The sequence below is a fragment of the Ovis aries genome, chromosome 3, assembly GCF_016772045.2.
Source record: "Ovis aries strain OAR_USU_Benz2616 breed Rambouillet chromosome 3, ARS-UI_Ramb_v3.0, whole genome shotgun sequence".
NCBI lineage: Eukaryota > Metazoa > Chordata > Mammalia > Artiodactyla > Bovidae > Ovis > Ovis aries.
Window position 1 is genome coordinate 173,681,290 of NC_056056.1, and position 16,298 is coordinate 173,697,587.

The 16,298-nt window shown below is 46.3% G+C and overlaps 1 protein-coding gene and 1 non-coding gene across 5 annotated transcripts in view; one reads left to right on the forward strand and one right to left on the reverse strand.

Annotated features, from left to right (window-relative positions):
* The window catches only part of CHST11 (carbohydrate sulfotransferase 11), a 267,079-nt gene that overhangs the window by 21,989 nt on the left and 228,792 nt on the right, over nt 1-16,298 (forward strand). The window lies entirely within an intron of this gene.
* LOC114114220 (U8 small nucleolar RNA) lies at nt 11,185-11,320 on the reverse strand. Its single transcript, XR_003589051.2, has one exon. It is a non-coding gene; the product is annotated as a U8 small nucleolar RNA (small nucleolar RNA).

Consider the following 16,298-nt stretch of genomic DNA (forward strand, 5'->3'; position numbering starts at 1 on the left):
CACAAAGCGTAGGAGGGACGTCTCCCTTGACAACTGGGAAGAGAGTGGACCTCCTGTCAGTGTCCCAAAGCCCCTTATCACTGTACTTTCAGGAAGAGGGAAACCCAGCAATACACAAATACTTGTCTGAAAGCCAGCTCCACAGTCTCCATGTGAGCCTGAGAGCTTGTAGATCATCCACAGGGTTGAAATTCACTTAAAAGATAAGTCTTGGCTACTGACTCCCTGGTGACCTTTATCTGTGTCTCCACAGCCTGGTGAAGGAGGCACTCATCTTTAGGTGGGACTCAGAGAAAGTTCTATAATTAATTTTTAAAAAAACTTATTTATTTATTGTTTGGCTGTGCTGGGTCTTCATTGCTGTGGGGGCTTTTTCTCTAGTTATGGTGAGCAGGGGACTTACATTGCTGTGACTTTTCTTGTTTCAGAGCATGGACTTAAGGGAAGGGTTTGCCGGCATCAGTAACTGGGGCTCCCGGGCTCTGGAGCACAAGCTCAGTAGTTGAGGCACATGGGTTTTGTTGCCCTGCGGCATGTGGGATCTTCCTGGACCAGAGGTTGAACCTGTGACTCCTGCATTGGCAAGTGGGTTCTTTACCACTGAGCCACCAGGGAAGTCCTATAACTAACCTAAGGTAACGGAGCACTGTGGTCTAAATACTTGTGTCCTCTCAAAATTCGTGTGTTGAAATCCTAACTTCCAAAGATGGTGGTATCAGGAGGAGGGAATTTGGGAGGTGCTTTGGTCTTGAGGATGTAGCCCTCATGAATGGGATTAGTGCCCTAATAAATGAGAGTCCAGGGAGCTCCCAGCCCCTTCCACCATGTGAGGGCATAGAGTGAAGGTGCCAGCTATGAGGCAGGGAAGACCATGCTGGCACCCTGATCTTGGATTCCCAGGCTTCAGAACTGGGAGACACTGATTTCTGCCATTTATAAGCCACCCACCTGTGGGGTTTTGTTGTAAGAACCTGAAGACACACAGCTGGCTAGTGGTAGAGCTGGGATTCCTACTAAGGACCTAACTTCTGGGTGCAAAGCAGGGGTTAGTGTCTGTATGAAAACCTCCTTTCTGTGACTGAGGAGAAGAAATGGACAGCAGGGTGATTCCTGAACTGGAAGGAAAATGGACAGCTGCTGAACGTTGATAAGACATAATATAGAGCCCTGGGAGGCACTGTGCACTCAGGGGTCCTAACCAATGTGAGGAGGGAATTCAGATATGAGGATGTTTGGGCAGTGACCAGGCCTGGGATACTGTGGCACCGTGGAGTGATTCTCTACACACCTGCACCATTCCTAGGAGGGAGATGGTTTGCAGCACCTAGAGAGGGAAGCCTTTTCCTGAGAAGGTGTGCCTTGATCATGCTCTCAGTGTTATGGGTACAGGCCACCCCCTAAACAGGAAGCAGGAGAGGAGGGGGTGGGGAGAGAAAACCAAAACCAAACCTGACTCATGACTATGTCTTTCCTTTTGCAAAAGTGAAAGACACTGCTGTTGGACACATACACACACCCACACATACCCCTCACCCCACCCTCTGCCCCTCCAGATGGGGGTTTCCTGTGCATTCTCTGCATTGCTTCTGCCTTCAAAGGGGAGGCCTGGATGTATTTAACCCCTCTTTTCTTGGATATTTTATGATGAGATTTTCCATTTTAAGAAAAACCACGATAAACATTTTTATACATGTATCTTTGAGCTTTATATTCTTCCTTTGAAACAAGGATGGAAAGTTAACTTATTCTTGATAATAGAGTGAAACTGAGTATAAGCCACTCTACTGGCAGCACTAACAGGTGTCTTGGGGCAAACTGTAGCCCCATCATAATTTCCACTAGTCTGCACTGGATCACCCCAAAATACACATGAAGGAAAAATGCAACATCTGCTATGCAGATATGGTGCTTAGCACCTCTCTCCTTCCAGATAGTCTCCTCAAAGCCTTTTCATCTCTGAACTCTGGAGCTGTCACTGTCCCCCTCCCCATATTTTCGTAATATACACTCTGACTTTCCATCAGCTTGGTGTTGCGGTAGAAGTGGACAAGGGGGAAGTGAGATGAATCTAAAATAGCTGGCTATTGGGTTTCCTGTTAAGTAGGATGTGGTCAGTTAATTTCGGTTATCTGTGGGCCTAGTTCAGACCCTCTTGCAACAGTGGGTGTGCAGAGGACCCCAGAGCATGGTGGTCTCTGCCTGGGCTGAAAGCAATTTAAGAAGCACAGGGACCCAGCAGCCACCTTGAGAAAAGCCAGTGTGACTTAGCTCTTTGGGAAATAAAGGTGATGTTCCCTGTAGCCCTCCGTGGTGGCAGGCAATCTCAAGAGCTCCAGGTCCAGGCAGTGGCTGGAATCATCCAGTCTCTGGTTGTGGGCTAGTGCACAGTGGGTTGGTTCCTAATGCACAGTGGCAGCAGCTGTGACCTGGTCCCTCCTTTCCAGGATTTTATTGGAGGGAGATTCTTTTCAAACTAGAAAGGACAACATGGAAGGTAGAGGGTGAGTGCCTGGGGGTGAGGAAATGGTCAAGGGCCAGTTTCAGAGAAGTTACCTGTCTTTGCAGCATTTCCAGATGTGCCTCAGATGTCTGAGGAAGTCTTAACATATTGGTCAAATTTTTTTATTTGGACCATGTTGCATCGCTTGCAGGATCTTAGTTCCCTGATCAGAGATTGAACCTGTCCCCAAGTGAAAACACTGAGTCTTAACCATTGGACTGCCAGGGAATTCTCAGGAGTCTTTTTTCTTTTTTTAAATTATATTGAAATATGATTAATTTGCAGTGTTGTGTTAGTTTCAAGTATATAGCAAAGCGATTCAGTGGTATATTATATGTGCTTAGTTGCTCAGTCACGTTCTACTCTTTGTGGCTCCGTGGACTGTAGCCCACCAGGCTCCTCTGTCCATGGAATTTTCCAGCCAAGAATACTGGCGTGGGTTGTCACTTCCTCTTCCAGGGGATCTTCCCCACTCAAGGATTAAACCCACATCTTTTGCATCGCCTGCGTTGGCAGGTGGATTCTTTACCACTGTGCCACCTGGGAAGCCCCATATATATGTGTGTGTGTGTGTGTGTATACATTCTTTTTAGATTCTTTTCTTGTTTTAGGTTATTGTGAGATAATTGCAAGGAAGGCTGGGCAAGGTAGTCTTTATTGTGTGTGGTCATGTGCTTAGCTAAAATGTTGACCTTTTAGCTTTAAAGAGTAAAGAGAGAGAGGGAGGGAGGTAGAGAGGGAGACAGACAGAGAGAAAGTATATTGAGGGAATAACCAGTAGATCCGCTTCATTAAGGTTCTACACTTCAGACTGTTAAGTGCTCAACCTATGTCAAAGGCAAGTATATTTCATAACCTTCTGCCTTGTCAGTGTGCTATGCTGGATGGTGCCCCTCCAAAATTCATGTCCTTCCTGAACCTCAGATCGTGACCTGATTTGGAAATAGAGTTGTTGCGGATGTTACGAGTTAGCAGGTCATACTGGAATAAGTGCAATGGAGTGGGTTGTCCCTAATTCAGTATGACTGGTGAGCTCAGAAGAGATGCAGAGACACAGGAGTGCTCACGGGAGGAAGGCCACCTGACAACAGAGGTAAAGACTGGAGGGATGCTGCCGCAGGCCAAGGAATGCCAGGAGCTACCAGAAGCTGCGAGGACAAGGAAGGATCCTCCCTTAGAGGCCTTGGACGGTGCATAGCCCTGCCAGCACCCTGATTTTGGACGTCTAGCCTCCAGAACTGTGAGGGGATAAATTTCTGTTGTTTTGAACTGTGGGGCTTGTGTACTTTTTGTTACAGTAGCCTGAGGAATTGAATACAGTCAGGAAGAATGCATTTCTGGCCTTGACCCAGTGGGAATTGTTTCCAACTGGAGTCAGTGGTGGCTTCTCAGCTTTGCCCTGTGTCTAGCTATGACTCAACTGAGGTCACAGTCCAGGGACATTGTAGGTTGTCAATGACATATCAGTTCAGTTCACTTCAGTTCAGTTCAGTCGCTCAGTCGTGTCCAACTCTTTGCGACCCCATGAACTGCAACATGCCAGGCCTCCCTGTCCATCACCAACTCCCGGAGTTCACTCAGACTCACGTCCATCGAGTCCGTGATGCCATCCAGCCATCTCATCCTCGGTCGTCCCCTTCTCCTCCTGCCCCCAATCCCTCCCAGCATCAGAGTTTTTTCCAATGAGTCAACTCTTCTCATGAGGTGGCCAAAATACTGGAGCTTCAGCTGTAGCATCATTCCTTCCAAAGAAATCCCAGGGTTGACCTCCTTCAGAATGGACTGGTTGGATCTCCTTGCAGTCCAAGGGACTCTCAAGAGTCTTCTCCAACACCACAGTTCAAAAGCGTCTATTCTTTGGCGCTCAGCCTTCTTCAGAGTCCAACTCTCACATCCATACATGACCACTGGAAAAACCATAGCCTTGACTAGAGTCTGATGGAAGATAGACATTAAACAGACACATGAAAAGGTGAAGGTGTTAGTCGCTTTGCAACCCCATGGACTGTAGCCCGCCGGGTTCCTCTGTCCACGGAATTCTCCTGGCAAGAATACTGGAGTTGGTAGCCATTTCCTCCTGCAGGGGTTCTTCCTGTCCCAGGGATGGAACCCGGGTCTCCTGCATTGCAGGCAAGCTCCTTTACTGTCTGAGCCACCAGGGGTATATTTAATAGCAATTAATTTTCATACAAAAGAAAAGGATATCTCTTTTGTTATACAGAAGGAAAGGGTATCAAGAAAGGCCATAGCAAGGAAACCTAGTCTTGTGTTGGCTGATGGGATTGGGGGCAGTGGTGGTGGTCACTGAAGGTTTTCTCTCCTAAGAAAGCTGCACTGGAGCTAAGACATGGATGAGTGAGAGTTAGGGCAAAGATGGGAAGGGAGTGGGGAGCACTTTGTTTGGGAAACATGGCTTGGATGTCAGGAGCTCACAAACATGTGTACTCTTTGGGGAGTTACATTTCCAGGCCCCACCCCAGACCTTCTCTGTCGGGCTTTGGGGAGGGCGCTCTCTGAGACTGTGGGGTCCAAAAGTGTGTGTTTCTTTTAACTTGCCCTTGGACGTTGTCGGGGCAGGGATTGTTGCACTGGGGCAGTTGGTCTCAAACATTCTGCGTCACTTGCAGAGCTTGCTCAAAAATGCAGACTTGGGGTTGGATTCAGTAGATCTGAGGTGGAATTTAGGAATCTGGGCTTCCCTGGTGGCTTAGAGGGTAAAGAATCTGCTTGCAATGCAGGAGACCTGGGTTCAATCCCTGGGTCAGGAAGATCCCTTGGAAAAGGGAATGGTAACCCACTCTAGAATTCTTGCCTGGAGAATTCAAAGGACAGAGGAGCCTGGCGAGCTACAGTCCTTGGGATAGCAGAGAGTCGGACATGACTGAGTAACTAACACTTTCACTTTCAGTTAGGACTCTACCAAACAAACCCTACCACCCCGCCTCCCCTGGTGGTTCTGATATAGGAGTTCCCTGACCTCATTTTGAGAAACACATCCCTGGAAGGTTGGGTGACTCTGAAAAATCTGCAGTTGATCTTCGCAACAGCAAATGATTCCAGTGGAGAATAAAAGGGGTCACCGCAGGAACGCCTGTGTTTGATGTTAGAAAGTTGGGAGGGGGTGGGTCAGACATGCAGCAGCAAGGGGGAGCCTGGGATGGCAGGTCGCAAGAAGGGTCCATGGACATTGGGCACTGTTCCAGGCCTTCACCTCACCCCAGAGGGTGAACGCAGCACCTCTGACATCCAGTCCTGACTCAGGGTCGATTGGTTCCTGTCCAGTTGTGCCAGCAGTAAAATACTGTCTGTTGTCAGACTTGGGAGCCGGGTCGTGGGCAGCCTTAAATTCAGATTCAGAGCTTGGTCCTGTTCATAGTGCCTTTCTAATCAGTGGGGCTCATCATAGCACTTGAGCTGGAAATGGAAGCAGTGGGAAAATGAAAAGGCCTCTGACCACAGACTTCCTGCTGGCCCGCCTTCCTGCTGGCCCGCCTTCCTCCTCCACTCGGGGTACACCTCTGGTTGTAATTACCTACGCACCATTTTTAGGAGACAGGGCGATCTAAGGTGAATTGGGGCTTTGCGCATCTTGTCTTGGTTTGAAGCTGGAGCATAAACCATCATCCAGCTCCGTGTGTCTGTGTGTCCATGTGTGTGTCCGTGCGTGTGTGTCCGTGCGTGTGTCTGTGTGTGTCCCTGTGTGTCTGTGTGTCTTCTCCTACCCCTCACCTCCTTCTCTTCTGTGCTTCCTGCCCCGTGAGCCTCACTTTGCTGGATGGCTTCCATCCTGTGAGACTGCAGCTAGTCATTCCTGCTTGACCTTTAGATTTTTCTCTTTAGGGAAAATATGATCGTTAGTCTGTATTCTCGAGCAGATATATGTGACTCACAGGCCACCTTCCTACCTCACTTCCCATCCATGGAAGAAAAGGGTTTTTAAAATCCATGTACATATCTTCTTAATTTTTATTTTATATTGGAATATTGTTGATGAATAATATTGTGTTAGTTTCAGGTGTACAGCAAAGGGATTTAGTTATACAGATACATGTATCTATTCTTTTTCAAATTCTTTTCCCATTTAGGTTATTACAGAATACTGAGCAGAGTTACAGAAATGCGTATCAGGTCAGAGGACCTGCTGTATGGCCATCGGCTGTTCAGGTGGGGATCCTTGCTTTTGGAAATGATGACTTCAGCCTCTGGGGGTCTGACTTTTTGGCCTGGGGGCCACATGTTGTGGCTGGACAGTGGGGTGGATTAGCCAGAGTCTGATCCTGAGCCCTGCAGACTTACGTGCTGGGGAATCGGAGAGAGCCTGGCCGAGTTCTTAGGCCGCCTGTTCCGCTTCATTCCTCTGGATGGTGAGATTGTCTCAAGGGTGTGTTCCTGGAACTTTGTAGTCAGGCTTCACTGTGGTATGTATTTAATGACCACACACGAAAGGCTTGACTGCCAGGGCCGATCCCTAGGACAACCCTAATCATGGAATCTCAGAGCTGGAAAGAGCCCCCTGGGCAAATCTGAGGGAGGAGACCTTCCCTGGGATGAGGGAGACCCCCAACGTGGGGTTCCAGTTCCAAAACCGGGACTTCTGATGGAGAAGCCTGTTTAAAAGCACTGGAGGACTTGCCAGCTTTCTACTTTTGTTACACAAATTAATAATGGTCCAATGTAGCAGTCTGGGAGAGCGAGGTTTTTATAAAGAGACAGACCCAGATAAGAGTTAAGACTAAACAGCCAGCCACATTTCCGGTCTGAGCTATTTTTAAGTCTTACCTTGTTTTTGGTGCATCCATTGGTGGATGCTGGGTAAACGAAGAACCCAGCCTCGGGTGATTTTCATTTCTCTTTGCCTAAAAATAGCCTTCTTCCCCTCCCATGACTGTCAAAAATTCTTGCGTGTAATGACCCATTGTTCCCAAGAATTGCTATAGACTTCTCCCAGTGGCACCTCTTCTTGCGCTGCCCAGTGAACTTCAGAAGCAATGCCGTGTTTTATATTGATTCAACTTTACAGGGGTTCTTTCTCATTGTCCTTATTTTATAGATGAGGAAGTTGGGCTTGGAGAGGCAGGGAAATTTCTTTCAGGATCACTAATGGAACTTAATTCACTGGTTCGTTTTGCCTTGAGAAACCTGTTAAAAAGGCACTTGGAACAGTATGTATCTGTTTTTGTTTAAAAAGAAAAAAAGTGAATCTCCCTGGGTGGGAGGTAGAGTTATAGGCCGTTTTATTGTTGATATTTCCTTGTATATGTTCTTTGCATACTGGTAAACTTTTCAGAAGGGTATTATCTGACAGCTAAACTTTTGTTGTGGATGAGGACTTTTTTCTTTTGTGTTAGATTAGCTGGTAAGGGCCACTTCTGGGAGTCAGGCTATGCACATGGGACTAGTGTTTGAGAGAAGGAGGAAGAAGAGGCTCCTCTGCCCCAAGAGGGATGTTCAGGTCAAGGCCCCAGGGAGACTGAGGATTTGCTCCATCAGCTAGAGCAGCCTCAGAGTGGGGCAGTGTGTGTGTGTGTGAGTGTGTGTGTGTGTGTGTGTACACACTTAAGCCTGCTTGGTTTTCACTGTTGTATCTGCTTGGGCCTTCACTAAAATAAACAACCTCAGACCAGGTGGCTTTAACAACAGAAGTTTTCTCCCCATTCTGGAGGTTGGAAGCCCAAGATCAAGGGGTGGGCAGGTTTGGTTTCCTCTGAGGCCTCTCTCCTTGGGGTGTGTAGGTGGCTGTCTTTCCCTATATTTTTGTGTCATCTTTCCTTTTTGTGCTTGCATCCCTGGAACCTCTTTTTGTGTCCAGGTCTCCTCTTCTCATAGCGACACCAGTCAGATTGGATTAGTACCTACCCTGAGTACGTGCTTAGTCATTCAGTCATGTCCAACTCTTTGCGACCCCTTGGACTGCATGTAGCTCACCAGGCTCCTCTGTCCATGGAATACTGTAGGCAAGAATATTGGAGTGGGTTGCCATGCCCTTCTCCAGGGGATCATCCTGACCCAGGAATCGAACTGGGTCTCCTGCATTGCAGGTGGATTCTTTACCCTCCGAACCACCAGGGAAGCCCAGTACCCACCCTAATGACCCTCCTAAAACTTCAGTTACCTCTTGAAAGACCCAGTCTCTAAATACAGTCACATTCTGAGGTCCTGGGGGTTAGGACTTCAGCATCGGAATTTTGGAGAGATGCAGTTCAGCCCTTCACAACCATCATTGGCATATCTGGGCAGAGCCCTGTGCCTCCAGCATTTCAAGGGAGCCAAGGGCCATTGGGCCTCCCATGTAGTTTATTTCAGAAGTGTGAGGGTGAAGCAAGTCTTCGACCAGGTTCTGCCTCATGTGCATTTCCAGAAGGCAGCCACATAAATGTTCCTGTGCAGCTCGTCCTTGAAATCTGGCCAAGTGCAGTTGTCTATACTTTCAGGCTCTCTGACTGCATCTTGCATGGAGGTTTCTCTCCCAGTAGAAGAGAAAGTTCTGACACCAATTCAGCTCACTTTTTAATTGAAGCAGGCATCAGCATCCTCTGCAGATATCGGCTCACAGAGCAAGCAATACTCTGGGTCAGAGTGTGCTCTGAAAGATGAGGGTCTTTGCCTACAGTTTGTTGAGGAAAAGTGGAGAAGTTTAGCCTAGCCATCTTGAACACCACTCACTTCACGGATGCAAGATTATTTCTAACATTTGCTAAGCTGAATTTCTCACCTTCTGGTCCCTGTGGGAGATAAAGATTGTGAACACGCTATTAGATGGCCAATGAGGAGTGGGCTTCTGATGGTCATCTCTCAAATACTGACCACCCCCAGCAGTGTGTGTTTCCTGTTCAGGGACCTGCAAGGTTACCTGACTGCCCCTAGCTTAAGACAGATGTACACTGTAGCACGCAGCTGGTGCCAACATGTAAATTGCAGACAACATAAGAGTTTGTCAGAAAACTTCACCATATCAACATTTGTCTTGAGCCTGTACTGTTCCCAGATCGAGATAGAAGCACAGTGATTTATTTCTTTTTTGAAAAGTTCAACAAAAATCAAGAGGGAGATTGGATTTGAAGCTGCATTTTTATCATATGTTAGGTCTTGAAAATGTTTTTGCTGAACATTGGTTAGGGGAATTGACAAGTAGAAAGGGGCCTTCTTTCAGCCTTTGAAAAGAGAGAATAGATTCATCTCAAGAACTGACATCTCAAAAAAAAAAAAAAAAAAAAGCTTTAGTGTGTGTGATGTGTCTGAAGAGATACCAGTTACATCTCAGGGGTGCCTATTTTTGAGCTGTTTCCAAAATTCTAGAACCAGATTTGAGAAATAATAAAATATTGACCATCGTTCAAAGAGAAACATACAGGGTGATCTTTGGCAAAGCTTGTCATTTTGCTTACATTTTACTCAGTTCTCTGACTTGTTGGGAGTCCCTGCTGTGGACAGGTCCTCTGCTGCATGCCAGGGGTAGTCTCTGACTTTTTTGATCTCTGTCTTCGCATCAAGTTTAGTGGAAACAGTATATTGAATCATTTATCCAACAAACATTTCTGAGAGCTTGGTGTGTTCAGACATGGTTCCAAGCTTTCAAGTATTCTCTCATTGGGTACATAGCAAATGCACATCCTGTTAGATTGTCTCCAGATATCTCCTTTCATGACCATTGGAGAGAATCCTGTCATTGCCAGTCCCATCGACTATACCCACTTCCTTTGATTCAGACTTTTCTGGGAGTGACCTGGGGTAGGACAGACAGGAGAGTTTAGCCAGAGCATCTAAGTAAAATCCATAAGGACTTCCCTGGCAGTCCAGTGGTTAAGACTTTGCCTTCTAATGCAGGGGTCATGGGTTCGATCCATGGTCGGGGAGTTAAGATCCCACCTGCCTTGCGGCCAAAAAACCAAAACATAAAACAGAAGAAATATTGTGAATAAATTCAATAAAGACTTTAAAACTTCTCCACATCAAAAATCTTTAAAATAGATAGTTCAGTTCAGTCGCTCAGTCGTGTCCAACTCTTTGCGACCCCATGAACTGCAGCATGCCAGGCCTCCCTGTCCATCACCAACTCCCAGAGTTCACTCAAACTCACGTCCATCGAGTCCGTGATGCCATCCAGCCATCTCATCCTCTGTTGTCCCCTTCTCCTCCTGCCCCCAATCCCTCCCAGCATCAGTGTTTTCCAATGAGTCAGCTCTTCGCATGAAGTGGCCAAAGTACTGGAGTTTCAGCTTCAGCATCATTCCTTCCAAGGAAATCCCAGGGCTGATCTCCTTCAGAATGGACTGGTTGGATCTCCTTGCAGTCCAAGGGACTCTCAAGAGTCTTCTCCAGCACCGCAGTTCAAAAGCATCAATTCTTTGGTGCTCAGCTTTCTTCACAGTCCAACTCTCACATCCATACATGACCACTGAAAAAACCATACCATTGACTGCTGCTGCTGTTGCTAAGTCACTTCAGTCGTGTCCAACTCTGTGCAACCCCATAGACAGCAGCCCACCAGGCTCCCCCATCCCTGGGATTCTCCAGGCAAGAACACTGGAGTGGGTTGCCATTTCTTTCTCCAATGCATGAAAGTGAAAAGTGAAAGTGAAGTCGCTCAGTCGTGTCCGACGCTACTTCAGATACAACTAACAAGACAGCAACAAAAACCTCAATCTAATCGTAAAGTACATTAATATCATGGATCGTCAGGAAGAATCAGATAGGAGCAATCAGGGTGTTGCAGGTCGTGATTATGCAGAGCCGTTAATCACGAATCATGCGAGCTCCAATCATCATGTTCACCCTTGACTAGATGGACCTTTGTTGGCAAAGTATTATCTCTGCTTTTGAATATGCTATCTAGGTTGGTCATAACTTTCCTTCCGAGGAGTAAAAGTCTTTTAATTTCCTGGCTGCAATCACCATCTGCAGTGATTTTGGAGCCCCCCAAAATAAAGTCTGACACTGTTTCCACTGTTTCCCATCTATTTCCCATGAAGTGATGGGGCCAGATGCCATGATCTTCGTTTTCTGAATGTTGAGCTTTAAGCCAACTTTTTCACTCTCATCTTTTACTTTCATCAAGAGGCTTTTTAGTTCCTCTTCACTTCCTGCCATAAGGGTGGTGTCACCTGCATATCTGAGGTTATTTATATTTCTCCTGGCAGTCTTGATTCCAGCTTGTGCTTCTTCTAGCCCAACGTTTCTCATGATGTACTCTGCATAGAAGTTAAATAAGCTGGTTGACAGTATACAGCCTTGACGTACTCTGATCTGTGTGTACTTGGGACCCGGTGTCTATCGACAGCACAAGGTCTTTATTGGGTTCTCATTAAATGATGGATGTGGAAAAGAACATTTTTACCTGGAACCAGGTAGGCTTCCTTAGGACATTTAATTGACTCTATTTTAATAGACACAGGTGTTTTCAGAGGGACCCAGGTATTCCCTCAACAGATACTGAGTACCTCCTTTCAGGTGTGAGGGGCTGTGTGTACACTGATAAGTAATCTAGACATGCTGGTTTGTAAAGCTAGTGGATTGGACCTGTCCTGGGTGTGTGCTAGTCACTCACTCATGTCCAGCTCTTTGCAACCCCAAGGACTGTAGCCACCAGGAAGCTGGAGGTGGCAAGGAGAGTTCTCCCATAGAGCAGCTTGCTTTCAGACTTCTGGCCCCTAGAACTGTGACAGAATAACTTTTATGTTATTTTTTTTTAAACAACAAGACATAAACAATTTTATGCTGTTTTAAGTCCAAATAAATAAACAGGTGAGTAGAATCCACATTATGAAGAGTTACTGCTCATCCCCATGATCTGTTCTTTATGCAATAGTTTGAAAGAGATTTTTAAAGACAAAAATCCAGAGATTCCCACTGTGCTTGGGATGGACTTCTGACTGTTACTTCCTAGGGTCTATAAGATGCTTCAAGACCGGGCCCTTGCTCAACTTTCTGACGGTTTCCTCCCACCCTTGGCCTCACTGGCCATGCTTCAGTCACGTGGATCTTCTTTCTGTCTCAAAAATGGCCCCAGGGACTTTGCACTTGCTAGTCTCTCTACGAAAAATGCTGTTGTTCCTAAAGACTGCCTGATATCCATGAAGTAGTCTCTGCTTACATGTTACCCCCAGTTGGAGACACCATCCCTGACCATCTGTTCTAAAGAATTCCCTCTTATTACAGTATTCTCTTTTATTTTCTTCAAAGCACATATCACTCTTTGAAATTCATTTCTTTTTCTTCCTTTTTACCTCCCTTCCACCCCCCAATCAACATAGAGGCTGCCTGTGGGCAGAACCTTTGTCTGTTCATCCCTCCCTGGGTATCCCTGGCATGTACCTGACTGCCAGCTCCAAAGAAGGAACTCAATAAATATTATTGTTGACTCACTGAATGAATAAATTCCTGTTAATGCACTTTGGAAGTTATGAATAAAGAATGAAATTCCTGTTTGAAATTATACTTTTGGCTGTTGAACGGTTCTTCTGGAACAAGATTCAGCTTGGAGATGCCACCATGGGTATGACATCAGTTGTGCTGATGAAGGTTTTATTAACAAGCATCCAGGATGTAGCTGAGGAATATTGTGGTGTCGAAATCCTGTGCCACACTTCCCCATCACTGTCTTTCCTGCTTTCAGCCGAGGTGGATTTTCTTGAGCCGAAAGAAGCAGCTCAGAAAGTGAAACAAGACAGTAATCAAATGGTGTGTTACAGCTCAGCAGTTTGCTGGCAGCAGGGTAGCCTCACTTACTCACAGGCACAGGGGAACCTCTGATCTGCATGTACTTGGGAACCGGTATCTGTCGACAGCACAAAGTCTTTATTGGGTTCTCATTAAATGATGGATGTGGAAAAGAACATTTTTACCTGGAACCAGGTAGGCTTCCTTAGGACATTTAATTGACTCTATTTTAATAGACGCAGGTATTTTCAGAGGGACCCAGGTATTCCCTCAACAGATACTGAGTACCTCCTTTCAGGTGTGAGGGGCTGTGTGTACACTGATAAGTAATCTAGACATGCTGGTTTGTAAAGCTAGTGGATTGGACCTGTCCTGGGTGTGTGCTAGTCACTCACTCATGTCCAGCTCTTTGCAACCCCAAGGACTGTAGCTGCCAGGCTCCTCTGTCCATGGGATTCTCCAGGCAAGAATACTGGAGTGGGTTGCCATTTCCTTCTCTAGGGGATCTTCCCAACTCAGGGATCGAACCCAGGTCTCCTGCATTGCAGGCAGCTTCCTTACCTTCTGAGCCACCAGGGAAGCCCCTGACCTGTGTGAGAGAGATGTAAATAATATATGCAAATATGTCAAATGCTTCATAAATGGCAACTGTATTTCTTACGTATGTGGGAGGTGTGCTGTGGAAGTGAACTTCAGGTTGGCAGTGGAGGGACCCTTTGAAAGCCTGAGGATGACAGCACCCAGTAAATCTTCCCTCCCTCCATCCTTTTCCCTACCCCAACTCTGGCTCAGACTCATGCTGGCAGTGACTCACCCTGAGAGCAAGGGAAGGAGGAGAGGAACTTGTATATAAGCACACAGGTTTAAGGTCTGTGGAGGGCAGTCCCTTCTGAAGCATCCCATCACTTGGTGTGATGCTCCCTGGGGTCTGACATGCACAGAAATATGCTTTTCGTTGTCTGTGACCCAGTCGCTCTATAAGGACTGGAGTCCAGGGGCTGATGGATAGAGTTGGGCTCATTCCCCCAACACTCCACAGGATCCCCTCTAAAGGGATGGCCTGGAGGTGAAAGATAGAGCCTGCACCTCTCAGCAGAGCCTGGGACTTGGCAGCTTGCTGGTGGGCCCCTCTGGCCTCACTGGTATCTCTAAGCCCTCACTGCCTTGGAGCCATCGCATCACATGTTAAATGTTCCTTATCAAGACTCTTATTTGAAAAGCTCTGTGATAACATCTCTGAAATGAAAAGTAGAGTTTCCACTTCTGAGGATGTGATGAGTGAGTTGGAGGCAGTTTCCCAGGGGAAGGATTTTGTCTCCAAGCTCTGAAATAGAATCTATTCTCAGTCAGAAGGTTTCTTATAATTTCCTCAAAACCCCTCCAATCCTGATCCTCTCCCTAAGGGGAGGACTTCTGGCGGTGAGCTCCACAGCTTCTCGAGCAGTCTTTAGGTAAACACAGTGTGTCTGTGTTAGTCGCTTTAGTCGTGTCTGGCTCTAGCCCACCAGGCTCCTCTGTCCAAAGAATTCTCCAGGCAAGAATACTAGAGTGGGTGGCTATTTGCTTCTCCAGGGGATAAAAAAAATCCCCAAATTGAACATTTTAAACATTTTTAAGTGTACAGTTCAGTAATGTTAGGTATATTCCCATCATTGTGCAACACATCTCCAGGACTCTTTGCTTGCTTTCAAAACTGTATCCATTAAACAGTTCCCCATTCCTCCCTACTCCCAGCCTCTGGCAAGCACCATCCTCCTCGTTTCTTTGAACTTTGACTCCTGGTATGTGTCTTGTGACTGGCTTATTTCACTTAGCACAGTGTCCTCAAGGTTCGTCCGTGCTGTAGCATGTGTCAGAATTTCCTTCCCTTTAAAGGCTGAATAATATTCCACTGCATGTGTGTGCCACGCTTGCTTAATCCATTTATCCATCAGTGGATGTGTGGATTGCTTCCACCTCTTGGCTATTGTGAACAGCGGTGTTGTGAACATGGGTTTGCAAATGTCTGTCTGAGATGCTACTTTCACTTCTTTCAGACATATGTCCAGAAGTGGGATTGCTGTGTCATATAATAATTCGGTTTTTAATTTTTCAAGGAATATTTGTACTGTTTTCTGTTGCAGCTACACCACTTAATAGTCTTACAAACAGTGTATGAGGGTTTCGATTTCATTACATCCTCACTGGCACTTGTTATTTTCTGTTTTCTTGATAGTAGCCATCCCTGTGAGTATGAAGCAGTATCTCATTATGGTTAAACAATGCAGTTTTATTACTTTATACTTCATATTGTAATCAACATATAGATTGGTACTAATCCAAACTGACGGGCTTCCCAGGTGGCTCTGTGGTAAAGGACCTGCCTGTCAATGCGGGAGATACAAGAGTTGCAGGTTGGATCCCTGGGTTGGGAAGGTCCCCTGCAGCAGGAAATGGCAACCCACTCCAGTATTCTTGCTTGGAGAATCCCCATGGACAGAGGAGCCTCGGGGGCTGCAGTCCATGGGGTCGCAAAGAGTCAGACGTGACCGAGCGCCTGAGCACGCAGTCCACACTTAACAGCAGCTGTTTATTGAGTGCTCACTAAATCTTCCAAATAGCTTGTGTGACTTGCCTCTCACTATGACTCTAGGAGGAAGGTTCCAGTTTTTACTCCATTTTACAGATGAGGAAATTGAGGCTCAGAGACTTTGAGTAACTTACCCAAGATCATACAACTAGCAAAGGCTTACATCTAGATTTGAACCTGGCTGTCTGGCTCCCAGAGAATTCTCTGCCTCCTTCTTCCTAACTAACTAAGCTATTTAAAATTCATATCCCGAGCTGACCCATATCATGGAAGGTTTAATGGACAATGAGATCCTTTCTTGAGAACAGACTTCCTTCGTGGGCTCAGGAGTGGAAGATTCCAGAATAAGGCCCATGCCACAGTTGTCATAGAAGTGCCCTGTAGCACATGGACTTCACAAATAGTGGCCAAGTCGCTTAAGCCCTTGGCTTGTAAAAGACTTTTTTTTGGCCTGAGTTCCCCTAAGTCTTGAGTAAATAATAGAAAAACGTGAGGAAAGAGACACATAATTTTGAATATTTTTTTTCTTGGCACTATTCAGCTCCTGAATTTGGTTTGTATTCTATATGTGTA